The sequence below is a fragment of the Poecile atricapillus genome, chromosome 3, assembly GCF_030490865.1.
Source record: "Poecile atricapillus isolate bPoeAtr1 chromosome 3, bPoeAtr1.hap1, whole genome shotgun sequence".
Taxonomy (NCBI): domain Eukaryota; kingdom Metazoa; phylum Chordata; class Aves; order Passeriformes; family Paridae; genus Poecile; species Poecile atricapillus.
The window spans coordinates 31,938,459-31,951,615 of NC_081251.1; the positions used below are offsets into that span (position 1 = coordinate 31,938,459).

At 42.5% G+C, this 13,157-nt stretch overlaps 1 protein-coding gene across 3 annotated transcripts in view; it reads left to right on the top strand.

Moving 5' to 3' along the window:
• The first annotated feature begins 4,631 nt into the window (after nt 1-4,631).
• Nucleotides 4,632-13,157, top strand: part of MYO6 (myosin VI) — a 102,622-nt gene continuing 94,096 nt past the window's right edge. For all 3 annotated transcript variants that reach the window (XM_058835291.1, XM_058835292.1, XM_058835293.1), the window contains exon 1: nt 4,632-4,728. The gene's annotated coding sequence lies outside the window, so the exon portion shown is untranslated. The remainder of the gene's footprint in view (nt 4,729-13,157) is intronic.

Consider the following 13,157-nt stretch of genomic DNA (forward strand, 5'->3'; position numbering starts at 1 on the left):
TTCCCCAGAGACATGGGGCGTGTTGTACCAGGAATGGAATTCATCCATCTTCAAATACTGGGATGGCTCCAGGAATATCTTCCAGCTACCCTGGGGTACTGTAATCTCATTTTCCTGTCCTCACCATTTGTGTTTGTAGAATGAATTCACTCACAAAAGTAAAACAAAAAGCAGTGGACTTCAGAAGGATCGCAAGTTCATAAGTCAGGGATTCCCCTTACCTCCTTTCATTTATGTGAACCTTGTTCTCTGGAGCTACCCGCAATTCAAAATAATCTATTTGCTTAATTGAATTATCCTTTAAGGAGAGGAAATTGAAAAATGGGGCCAGTTCAAGAGACTTAACTCTCAGTTAAAAAACAGCTTCAGAAACCAGTCACACATTGCTAGTGGTGAAAATGCAAAACCATGGATCTTCCTAAACTAACATGTTGTCAAAGAAAGAAGTACTCACAAATTGAAATAAAACAGGAAGACTTTAAATAGGAACTCTTACCTTAAAACATAATGTCTGTATTGAGCTGTTGAAATACAGAAGGCCTGTGGAAAAGTTAGAATATTGAAAAAAATTCAGGTGTAGTCAAAATAGATGTTCACGTAAACTCTGCAGGAAAGAGAAAAAAAGGATCATTTCACTACTGTCAAAATTGGAGAATTATGTACGTGCACATAACATTAAGTAAAAGGGAGCAGATAAAACTTACACATTTATTTCCAGTAAATAATTTACATGATAAGGAAATGAATGGTGCTTATCTAGAGTAAGCCTGCTTGGAAAGGAACCAAAGATTGATCCTGGAAGGAACATCATCTACTACTGCTAAAATCCCAGCAAATTTTCTTGTTCTTTCTCTGAAAATAAGCTGCTCAACCTTGAGCCAAGGTAGAAAAGTTCTTTTGCAAACATATGAGCAAACTATTCTTTATCCAGACAAATAATAGATAAATTGTGCTGACAGCTTTGATAGCCACATTTGCAAACTCTGCATGGGTAAAAGGACTGTTCTATAACCAGTGACTTTAGTTTTTATCAGAAACTGATTGTAAAACTATAAAATAATTTTTGGGGAGTATCATAAGTGCTAAACCAGAATACTCAGCTGTTAGGAAATGCCAAGAGCTGCTGCTGGCAAGCTGTGAGGTATTTTACCATGACCATATTACACAGATAGTGTCATTACATCACACTCACGTACACTCAGAGTATGCCAACAAAACAGTGTAAAGCAAATGAACTTCTGGCCTCACATTAAGTCATCAGCTATGACTTAAGTCAGTGCCCATGGACATTTTTACAGGCAGAACTTTATCCATTGCATGCAATGTGTAAAACAGTTGTAGCTGGATTACACAGATGTGTAATCCACAGGGAAAGCCAGCTATTATCAACATGATTCAAACACAAGCATTCCAGCTGGAGAGATGCATACAGTGAAGGCTTGAAATCGATGTCAAACCAGATTTTTGTATTTAATTTTTCATCATATAGTATGTGGAGAGAAACTGAGCAGTCATGATACTAAACACTTAAGAACAACCATCTCAGGAATGAAATTTTTAATGCAACTGTGAGCATCTTTACCTTTTCTTATTTGTATTGAATAGTCTGAAGTTTGATCCGCTGAGTTATACACAAGAATTCACTTTCATTGAAATTTAAGTAGGACGTTGAAATGAACGTCCTACTGAAATGGACGTTTGAAATGAAAACATATGTGATATCCTCTCAGGGTTTTCTGAGAAATCACCTGGAGTCCTTTCCCTGCCCCTTCTTTCAAATTACCTTTGGGGCTTTGAGCAACCTGGTCAAGCAGGTCTCTCTGCCCATAGTGGTGGGGCTGGAACTAGATGATCTTAAAAGTCCCTTCCAATCCAAATCATTCTCTGAACAAAAACCTAATATCCTCTTGGGGTTTTCTCAGAAATCATCTAGGGTCCTTTACCTGTTCATTCTTTCAAACTACTATTCAACAGCTCTGACAAAATATGGTGGTTCCTGCAATTACACATATTTTTTTAAAAATATATGGCAATTCTAATGACAATAGCTGTTTACTATCCATAACAACCTGGATTCATATTAAAATGTTAGATTTTAATATCTGAGTGAATGAAATCACCTTGGACATCTGGAGTATTGTCAGTTCTTTGTGGCAGGGCTACAGGAGGTGCATGTGCACGTCAAGTGTCAAAATGTCCTGCTGCCTTGTACTGTCGATCTTTCTGCTTCTGGAATGCTTGTGGAATTCCTGGCAGGCCATCCAGCACATGGAGTTTTCACATTTAAGATGGTGCCTATTACAGCTGTGGTTCCTCATGAGAGACCCTCTTGCTGTGGTGTGCACAGTGTGAGGCTGCCCCGAGTTCCAGCAGCGCTGACACGCCACCTCTGTGCATTGCCACTTGTGAATGGAAGCTTCTCCACTGCTGCTTGCCCCGCCTGGTGCACTGAGGTGTGGGAGGAACAGGGTGATGCTAAAGGCACTCAGCCCTCCCTCTCAGCCTCAACCTGCACCTGCTCCTTATACAGCTGTTAAACAAAGACTGCATGGCAGCTCCAACCCATCCACTCTGTTCCTGTGCACACTGTTCCTGTCTTCTGAAAAGTCTTGGTTAGACTGAAATTACAGAGGTTCATCCAATTTTCCTAGGAACGAAACTGGAAGTGCTCTTTACATACAGACAGTGGGTACAGTAAAACGTATTTTCCCTTGTTTTCTCTTTCTACTTCTCCCATCCCCCCCGCCTTTGCTTAGGTTGAAGTACTTGCACTCCAGTTTCAATTGTGAGTCTTCCTGTATTTTCCCTGAAGATTCACAGAACAGATGTTGCTGTGTCTTGGGTTATTTTTAAATTTCCCAGGGAGAAAAGAGGGGAGAAAGTAGAGACATACTTCTTCCGATGAGGGAGAGGCACATCAGAGGATGAGATAGTGCTCAGCACTGCTTGGATTGTTTACACTGAAAGTATTTTGTTGATCATTCCCTGATTTTATATCCTGTTTTGCTAAAAAAGGTGGTTTTAGCCAGAAAATTTACATTTTCATTTACTTGTCCATTAACTTTTTTCCCCCCAGATAACAGTTATCCTTATCTCTCTTTTACAAATAAAAGTAAGGCTGATTGTAAAAAGTACTGCCCTGAAAGGTAATGCCAAAGACAAACTTCCGTGCTCTAGAAGTTATATAATGTTTGATTGTCCAAATTGTTCCATTCTCAATTATGTCAAATGAAGATGGAACCATCAAATTCACCTTGCCACTTTGCAGGCATTTGGAATGTTTTAAAAACCAGAACAAGTTCACAGCACATTTCAGGAGTTATAGGAATGTTAATCTGGGCACAGGATTCAGCTCCACCCGTGCTCTGCCCAGGATGCAGGATTACTCATGCACCTAATGCACTGCCATTTTCCTTCCGTGTGTACATCCAATCTGATCCTCAACAGAACCCCTTGAGTTTCTCTAGGTTCCCCCTAGAGAAGCCCCTGGGCTTTCTCTTTGTCGTCTAAAAGAGGCCAAGGCATTGTTATGAGTGTCATATCTACATGGGCAGCTGTGGCTTAAAGAAATTTATGTAAATTATTTATTATCTAGCGGCCGTAGCCACGATGTCCCTGGTGTTGTCCAAACACTCAAAAAGGATGCAGTGAAATACACCCTGCTTAAGGAAAGGTAGCTAGGGCTACAAAATCAAGGAAAGCACAAGATTTTGAAGTATGAACTGGTTTGTTTCCCTTTGTCACCAAAATACGTATGAACAAACCATTAGGTGGAGAACAAGGAGTTTTTGCACTGGGTCATTGTGCTGCTCGTGAAGTATTGCGTGGAGAGAAGCACAGCGCTATGGGAAAGCTGACAAACCAGCTGGCGACGCCAGGAATGGATCGTGGTAAAGCCAAGGGACAGGGAGTTGACGGAAAGCTGCCGCACGGGAGGGGTGGCTGTGAGCAGCACCAGCCGTCTGACACCCTGGCTGAGCACGGTGCAACGCCGTCCCTTTGGGCCGCTCCCCCCGGCCACAGCAGCGCATCAGCCGCAGAGATGAACGGCTGCCTGTAGGCACATGCCAGGGAAATCCCGCACAGCCGAGGCTGGCCCTGGGCTGCCTTGCAGCACATACAGGGGTACAGGGGCGGGCGATGCTCTTCGGCCATCCATCGCTGCTCCCGCCCGTCTAACATCCGCCAAGGCAGGACCCTGGGGACGCGGCAGGGACAGGGGGAGCCTGGGAGAAGAACCGGGCTGAAACAACCTCTGACTTCCAAAGTTTGTGCAGCAGCAGAGCCGCCACCTGCCCCGTACCTTTCTTCATGGGGCGATGGTCAGTAAAGACAAAGACAGCTCCCAAAATGGTCCTTTATGTAACCGCGTCGGTAAAGAATAGAGGAGGAGACCCAACTCACACAGAATAACCACGGGCCAGCCCGTCAGCACCGCCTCTGCCGCGCAGGGCGCTCGCTGGCTGCGGGCTCGGTGCGCCCGAGGGGCGCCGCGGGCCCGGGGCTCCCCGTCAGGCACCCCCCGCTCGGGGAGAAGGCCGGCCCGGCCTCCCCAGCCGCCCCCGCCCCCGCCGGCGCTGCCCCCGCCCCCGGCCGGCCCTGTGGCGGTGACGTCCCGGGCCGGGCCGGGCCGTGCGGCGGGGGCGGCGCGGAGCAGCGCAGCAGCAGCAGCGGCAGGGCTGGCAGCGGTCGGGGCGCCGAGCGCAGCACCACCGCCTCCGTCAGCAGGTAAGAACGCGGCCTCTCGGCCTCCGCCGCCCCCCGCTACCCCCGGCGGGAGGCGCCGGCCCTCCGGCCTGGCCGCGGCGTTGCCCCTCGGCTGCCCCGCCGCCTCTCCCGCCCGGGCAGGTGCGATCGGGGCGGGCGAGGCGAGGGCCGGGCCCTCGGCGGGTGAGCGCTCCGGCCAGCGCTCCGCGGGACCGACCTGCCGGAGCCTCCCGGTGAAGTGCGGTCAGAATCCCTCTGGACTGTGCTTTACTTCCTTAAAAAATTAACTGTCATGGAAATTCTTTCCTTTGTGGGCTTGTTTGGGCTTTGGTAGTATCATCCTCTGTGAAATCTCATCCCTGCGGAGTTACAGCTGAGCTCCACTCCTTGCTCCAGAAATATTTCTGTGCTGGTGGGATTATCCTTGTAAGAGAAAATAAAATTTCTACAGCTTTTACTGGCCGGACACGGTATGACTGGTAGTTCAGTGGAAAAACGTCTTCTGGAGTATTTCTGCTTGAAGTACTTTTGCAGGCTGCGGTTTGGAGAGCAGCGAGTGTCACTGTGATGTACAACTAAAAACCAAAAACCCGTTCCTGTAACTTGTATTCATTACTCAGTAGGAAAACTTGAAAGGGTTTGTCCCCTTAATGGTCCAGAATAGGACTTGCTGTGCAGCAAATATATTGTTGGTGCTTGTCTAATTCTTGGCTCTCAGGTTCTGAAGTATTAAATGCCGCCAGAGGCCTGTAGGATGGAGGTAGCTGGTTCTCTAAAAGGATGGTTGCTATCTGTTGTTTCAGCGAATACTGCTGACTGTCAGCCCTGTTTTTACAAAGGTGCAGAGAAGTAGTAGTCGTGACTTGTGCCCTATGGTGCTCCCGGAGGGAACAGACCTTTGAGGCGACCTAATTCCTTCCAGTTCAGTTGGCATCGCCGGGCTGCGGGGCGGCCTCTGGACTGGGTTACAGCCATCCGAGTACAAAGGCTGGCCACGGGACTGAGTCTTCCTTCTGTTGCAAGTGTGACAAATTAACAGGGTGGAGATGAACTCGTGAGTTAAATGTCATCTGCGCCTTTTAACTTTATTTTTAGTGGGAAAAAAAAAAAAGTGCCTAACAAAAATAGTAATCTTTTAATTTTAAATATGTTAGTTTTGAAAATTTAAAAGCATAAGCCAATGTCTTGCAGTACTTGTTTAAATGTAATAAATCTACTAACACACAGCTGAACTTTTAAATGTATGGTTTAATAACTGCAAAAGAAAGATCTCAAAGTTGTTGAGGTGGGAGAGTAAATATCAGAATTATCAGAGTAAAAGTTCCAAACCTTTGTGATGTTGCTTTTAACAGCATAGAAATGAAGATTTAGCTTGACAGCATTATTAGTGGATGTGTTTTTAATGTGTCTCAGTTAATAAACTATTTAGTGAAGGCACAGTTATGTCTTTAACTGTAAAACTATAAAGCCATCAATGCAAACATAAAGGCAGTAAACTTTTCTGCGAGGCTGAATAGCTTTCTGAATTAAAACCATGTCTGTATTAGTTTGCAGAAATTCTAAGTAGAACTAATTTCCCCACCCCCATTATTTCTAGTCAGAGGGGACATGCCTATATAATCTGCACTAAGTACTGTGTCCTTCAGCCTCCGGCATTGCCATGTGCCTTTGTTTTGATAATGGGTCAGTATTTTGACCCATTAACAATAATGTTCTCATAAGGAAGGCAAAATAGTGCTTCCTTGTGTCTGGTCTGCCAGGGTGGAGAAGGCTTTGTGACCCAATCTAACCTTTGTATTTTTGTGGTATTTGATAACACTGGTCTGAGGCAAAATTTCAGGTTTTAGAAATGTTGACAGTCTTATGAGTGATGTGGCAAAGTTGAATAGGGACTAGTTTTTATCAGTACAAAATGTGAAAGCATGCGATTAAGCTGGCAGGTTGAAAATGAACAAAAGGGGTGTGTTTTTGGTTTTGACTCAATGTGTGGTTAGTTAAGCTTTGGAAATCCTTTCTGAAGCATGTGGATATTGAAAGTTTACAGGGACTTGAAAAGCAGCCGGGCAAATTAATGGGAGAAAAACCCACTAAGGCTGACTTGTGCAGAGTACCTCAAGTAGCTCAGGGAGTCACCAAGCTGAGCACAGAGCTGGGACAATAGACTGGGAAAGTACTATCCATTATTTATCAGATTTTTATATTAATTTCAGGCATTGACATAGTGCAGACAACAGACCTGCCATCTGACCCAGTAGGGCTGCTCTTAGGAAAACTGTTCAACTGAAGTAAGTTTTTGAGAAAGCTGAACCAAAGGGACCAGGTCTAGAGATAACAACTCTAGGTGATAATTCTCAGGAAATGATTATAAGTCACCATCAACCATCAGTTTAAGTGGTGCTGGGAGCAGTTCTGGCACCTTTGTACTTGTTGACTTTGATGAACAGCATTAGCACACAATCTGAAGGAGACTGAATAGGGCTTTCAGACTGTTTTTGATGCTCTCCTTTGGAGAACAAGAAGTTTCTGATAAGTTCGAAGACAGTATTTGAGTACAAGATACTATTTTCAGGAGGAAGATCCCATAATGCAGATGGGTAAAGTCGACTTGGCAGCGGCACCATGGAAGCAGATCTGAGGGTTATGTGGGATCACAGGAAGCACAGGGATCTTCAGCTACTGTTGTAGTTCAGCATTTAGCTTTTCGTACTAGTGCAACAAATTAACAGAATAATGTGTCCAGTTTTGGCCACAGCCTGTTAAGAAAGATAAATTCAATTGTTTCAATCTACCAAAAATGGTCACCAAGGCTTAGGAAAGTTTTGGAAAATGTATCTGCCAAGAATGTGTGTGTTTGGAAAGTGTGTTCCACAAAGCTAGACAAGCTCATTTCCTGCAGAAAGAGATGAGATGAGGGGACAAGAAAATGCTAGAGTATTAAAATTAGTGAGAAGTGGTCTGTGTTCTTCTGTCAGTGAGTGTATAGAAAAAGATGAAACTAGTTTGCACTGAAGACTTGATGAAGTTCTTAAAATCTGTTATGCCTTGGGGAAAACTGAAAGAAACTAAAGTTGTGCAGTCTCATTTCTGTGAAGGTTTTTGAAAGTCAAATAGCATTTGTGTTAAGGATGTATTAAAAACATTCCTCAACACCGTTTTGCTGTTTTCTCATGCAGGGGCTTGAGCTTTATGATTTCTTCAGGTGCTGTCTGTATTTGGTCTTGAGTTTACGTGGAAAAAAGTAATTCCAGTCCTCAAAAGATGAACAGTTTCTTTGATAAAGTCCTATAATCTTTCAGTTGCTGGTCATCTCATGTTACAGCTTATGGCATTTGGTTTTAAAATAATTAGTGTTGAGGCAAACTACTGCATTTGACAGCAAAATATTGTGGTTTAGGAGTATAGCCTGTAATGCTGTAGGAAATGTACATGTACAACCATATTGTGATTTAAACCAGGAAAATCAGAGGGATAAAACCTGAGGTATTCATCTGCTCTAGAATATACTGTGTGTGGCTTCATAACTTGTGTCTCAGTGTTATAGCATCTTTGGGTCTGAAACGTTTTTGAAAAGGACTTTCTCAAGTCCTAATTTAAAAACAAATAAATTGCCAAATATCATATGTTTCTCATTTTGTATTCACTTTTTTAAGTATTCATAGGCATTTTAAAATGGCAACATTTTAACATAGCTTGACATCTATTTAAATTTCTACTTTGATATTTCTTGGAATGGCTGACTGTCTTAGGTTTGTAGTAAATACTAGTGACAGTGACTTGTTTTTCAGAAGTATTGATTGATCCTATATCAATATAAAGAACACATAAAAATGTAGTTTTTGAGCTGATGGCTGTGGATGAATCTTCCCCTCCCCCCAAAAAACCCAACAAAACCAGCCGTTTTGCAAAGCTGAATGAGAAGCATCAGCTGCCTTTCATGGTTTTTACTAAGGCTCTGATGTCAAGAAAAGGGCAGATAAATCTATGGGCACTTCAGTCTCTGGTGGAATGATTTCTGTAAGCAATGACCATATAAATTTAATATATGTATTTTATTTGGGAAAGCAGGCTAAAGCTGTCTTTTGATAAGTGACCATCTTAAAATACCTATTCAAAACAACTGATTTAGCCAAAGCAAGTTGGTTTTGTGGTGGTGTTGTTGAACTGTGTGCAGAAACAGAGCAGAGGGTGATGAGGCTGAGGAGGGCTGGGTCTGTTCTGTCCTGCTGCTGTGCCATGCTGCTGCAGCTCCAAGGCAAAGCCTGTTGCCACCTGTGGACAACATAGCTTGGCCTTGAAAAGGTGGTTTAGGACTCCTTGGTGCACCTACACATGCTGACTTCCTGCTGAAAAGGGAGTTGCAGCCAGATGACATGTAACCTGCAGATACAGTGCTGCTGGCTGCTGCTCCTGTAGGCATGTGTGAGCTTTGCGAGCTAAATTGCAGCTACTGTCAGTAGCAGGGCATGCATGAACGCTTGATTAAGTGTGGGCTGGTGTCTGGCTGCTGTGGCTGTGCTGCAAATCATACCCAGGCATTGTGTCATTCCTGAAGCCCTTCCGTCAAGCCAAGGAACCTTCCTCATACAGTGAATGCTTCTTTTCCCTCTGCAAGTGTGTGGATGAAGGGCAGTTTCTGCTTGCTCCAGGGAACGAGAGATGGATGAGACATCTGGAATTAAACTTCACTTTTTATATGCACAGCTTGCAGCACTGCTGTTGTGTGGAATGTGGCCAGTCTCCAGACAGGATCCAGTCCTGGCAGTGCCAAATGGAGGTGCCATAAACATTACCAGAGCTAGGGTGGCCATATTCAGACATATGCAGTATATGCATCTTTTATGGCTTGACTTACTCTTAGAGGAATTAAAGAGAAATTCTTAGTCTTGAGCTGATAGTCTGAATGAACCCTGGATTTGTAAATGCTCAACAGAAGGCCTTATTTATCATAAAATATATATTTTTTTTCTTTTTAAAGCAACATCTCTTAAGAGAGCTTGCTGAATTTATTTTGCAAAGGTAGTTAAACAGACAGTTAAATTAAGAGCATTATTTACATAGTGGATAATTGTTTCACAAGAAAATTTGTTTTCCTTGTAATTAACAAGACTTAGCACACTGATTTGAAATTCGTGGAGAAAAAAAAAAAAAAAGAGGAGTAGAGAATTTAACAAAGCCAGTTGTTCACAAAAATCTCTTCAATATTATCAAGATCTCTGGCTGTATTTTACAAAAATAGCAGCAACTTTCTGAATTGTATCTAAGTGTTTCTATGGATCCTTCAGGCTGGAGCTGAAACCATGGAAATCTTGTTGCTTTTTGCATTTTGAGCGAGTTCAGATTTGTGTGGTTCAGAGCTTCGGCCTCTCATCTGCTATATTGTCTTTGTTGTGATGCACTCAACAAGGTTTTGATCACATCAGGTGCATTCTCAGTGTTCCAGATCCAAAAGAGGCCAGCTATAAAGGGATACTGCAGTAGCCAAGTTCACGAAGAAGCTGTCTGGGAGGACAGCATGTCCTTCTCCAGTCCTTAGGTGTGACCTGTGCTGGAGGTCTTGCCTGTGGTGGGCTGATGACATCCCCTTCCAAGTTCACATCTGTGCTTCGCTCTTTCCTGATTTCTTCAAGTGCAGTCCATCACAGCTGCTCTGTAGTGGGGAAATTGATAGCAATAAAACTCTTTCACCAAGTCCTCCGTGCCAAAGACAGTTTTGCTGTGTCTCCTTTTGTCTTGTCTGGGTGAGCACTGTGTGCAGGCACAGCAAACCTGCTTATCATGGAATTCTGCTTGTTTTAGGGGAGACATTGGAGAGTTTTGGGGGAGGAAGCTTTTTAGCTGCTCATCCAATTCAAGGTTTAGCAGTGTGCAGTAAACTTTTGTGATGTTTGCCTTGCTTATATACTGCAAAGTTTCCAGGACAGGGAGCAGAGCATTCAAGAATGAAGGATCTGACAGACATTTTTAATGACTTCAATTTTAGCAGTTCTGTTGGGTTGCAGTTTTGTGAGCAGTTGGGTTGAAGTAATTGACTGCTAGACCCTGAAAGGAGAAAATCTTAATGGCTGCATCTTCTTCACCCTTCCCAGCGGTGTGAATGGTCATGGGGCTCCTTCACACCCCAGTGCAAACTGCTGGCTCTGCAGAAAGCAACAAATTCCACCACCTTTCTCTATTCTGTATCTGTGCTGCAGAGGCAGAGCAGCAGAGATGAGGGGAGGCAGCCAAGAGGTGATCAGTCACTGCCGTTCAGCTCACCCTCTCTCAGGAAGCCGCGATCTATTTTGCAGTCTCTTAGACCTGTGTGACCTTCGTTGTCTCTACCAAAAGTTAAGACAAATGCCTCCAAAGCCCTTTGCAGAGAGAAATACAGACATAAAGAGTATATGTAGGGAATTTAATACAATCATAGAATCGCAGAAAAGACCTAAAGATGATTTGGTTCTGGCCCCCTGCTCGTGGGCAGGGACACACAGACAGAATCACACACAAGGACAGAGTCATAGAGTACGATGGGAGAGGATTGTAAAAGATAATGGACTTCAGAGGGCCCTAGGATAATATGGACTTTTATTACTATATAAAGATAAAAACACTTGGGTTTAGTACATGTGGTGGTATAGGGGGTGAGAATGAGTTTCTTTTGTGGTTTTGAGGTTGGGTTTTTTGTTGGTTTTTTTGGGGGGGCTTTTTGTTTTTATATTTTTGTTACCTAGAATCCTTCACAAACATAGGAAAACTGGTGATACAGATTGTTGTCTCATTTTGTAGTCTCCTATTGAGTTATTTTTTCAGTGTTTGCCAATTTCTTTAAAGCCTTGACAGTGTTCATGCAGGCAGCCTTTGTGGCAGGTGCTTGTGTACACAAATTACATTCTGCATTGCTTTCTACCTCTCTGATATACAGCAAGGAGTGTTTCTTATGTGCACAAGCCAGGAATGATGCTGTTTCTCCTTCTCTCATACTTGCTGCCTTGCTTTTCAATGAGTCTACTGCTGGGCCTGTCAGTCCTTCTCTTCTGATTTTTTTCCAAAATAGAGCCTCTAATGTTTTTTACAGATTTTGGTAGCTGACCTTCTTTTGGTTGTGGTTAAGACCATTGCTTCAAATTTCAAAATTCTCGGGAAACAGAGGAGAGATGGGCTGTTGTAGTTGTGTTGAATTTGAGCTGTTGGGAGCAAAGCACTCCTGTTTCTTCTGTATGCATGCAGTTTTGCAGACGGTGGGATGATCTCTGTCTTTGGTTGTCATCCCACTGCAGTACTCTTGCATCTCCTCAAACACCTGAAATCAGTTATGATCAGACACTTAATCTTGGATTATTTGGACCTTGAGATAGTGTTTGGTTCACTGCATGAATGTCCACTATTAAAATTTCTTCACTATGGGATTTTGAAAAAGTCTTACACCTTAGTATTTTTTTAGATCATTTATGCAAAAACAAATTTTAAGCTTTGCTAAGGGGAAGGATGTTTTTTGAAATACCTTTTGTGGCATATTCTGATGGTAATCTGAAATAAATTTTACATCTTGTTGTATGTTTTGCTGTAAAGTTCTATATCCTTTCAAAGGAAAAAGATTATTTCTTACTAACTCAGTGAGAAGAATCTTAGCCTTTTATCATGCTGTACAAGTCATGTCTTGCTCAAAAGGTCAACACCCACAGAACATGTTTTTTTACAGTTCAGTGGTCTAAGTAGCTGCTTTTCTTGTGGCTGTAGGAATCTTAGCCTTTTATCGATGAACATGCTGTCTTTTGATGATATGACATCTGATGCTATGGGTATTTCTGGGTTATGTACTAAATTATATATATTTAACACCAAAGCAGCAGTGACAAACATAAATAATGTGTTGGCCATATACTCTTAGAGATTATTCTCTTTTAGTTTAAATTCTTGTAGCTTTTTCAGTTCTGCATACATGTATGTATTTTTGAAAAATATTACATCAGATTTCTTTTAATTTGTTTATTTCAGCAATTGTTGGAGTTTAGCTTCTTTGTTTCTGTTCCCACAGAGAGTACTGTGTCTGTTCATGTAGTAGTCAGCCTAGCAGGGGTTATAATATATTAAGTTGGTTCATAGATTTTTTTTTTTTAATTGCCCTTTGCAGCTTCTGTTACAGTCTGGGATCAGTTACTGATGTCTTTAGAAAGAGATTTATTTTTGTGACTTAAAAAAATGCATTTATATTATTTCCTGATTTTTTTTCTTTCTTTTTATTTAATAAAAGCTTGGGATTTTGAGTGAGTAATAAATACTGACTGCTTGAGTACATAGGATGGAAGTGGAAATTTATATGGTTTTAAAAAAAATCCAAAATAGCTGTTTGAGACGGGTTGTTTTCCGTATTAATCCTGGTCTCTATACAAATCCCTTTGGGAGAGAAGAGGGCAGACAAAAGGCACTTCATGTCACTGGCATGTTTACTGAGTGACTGCTGCTTTAGC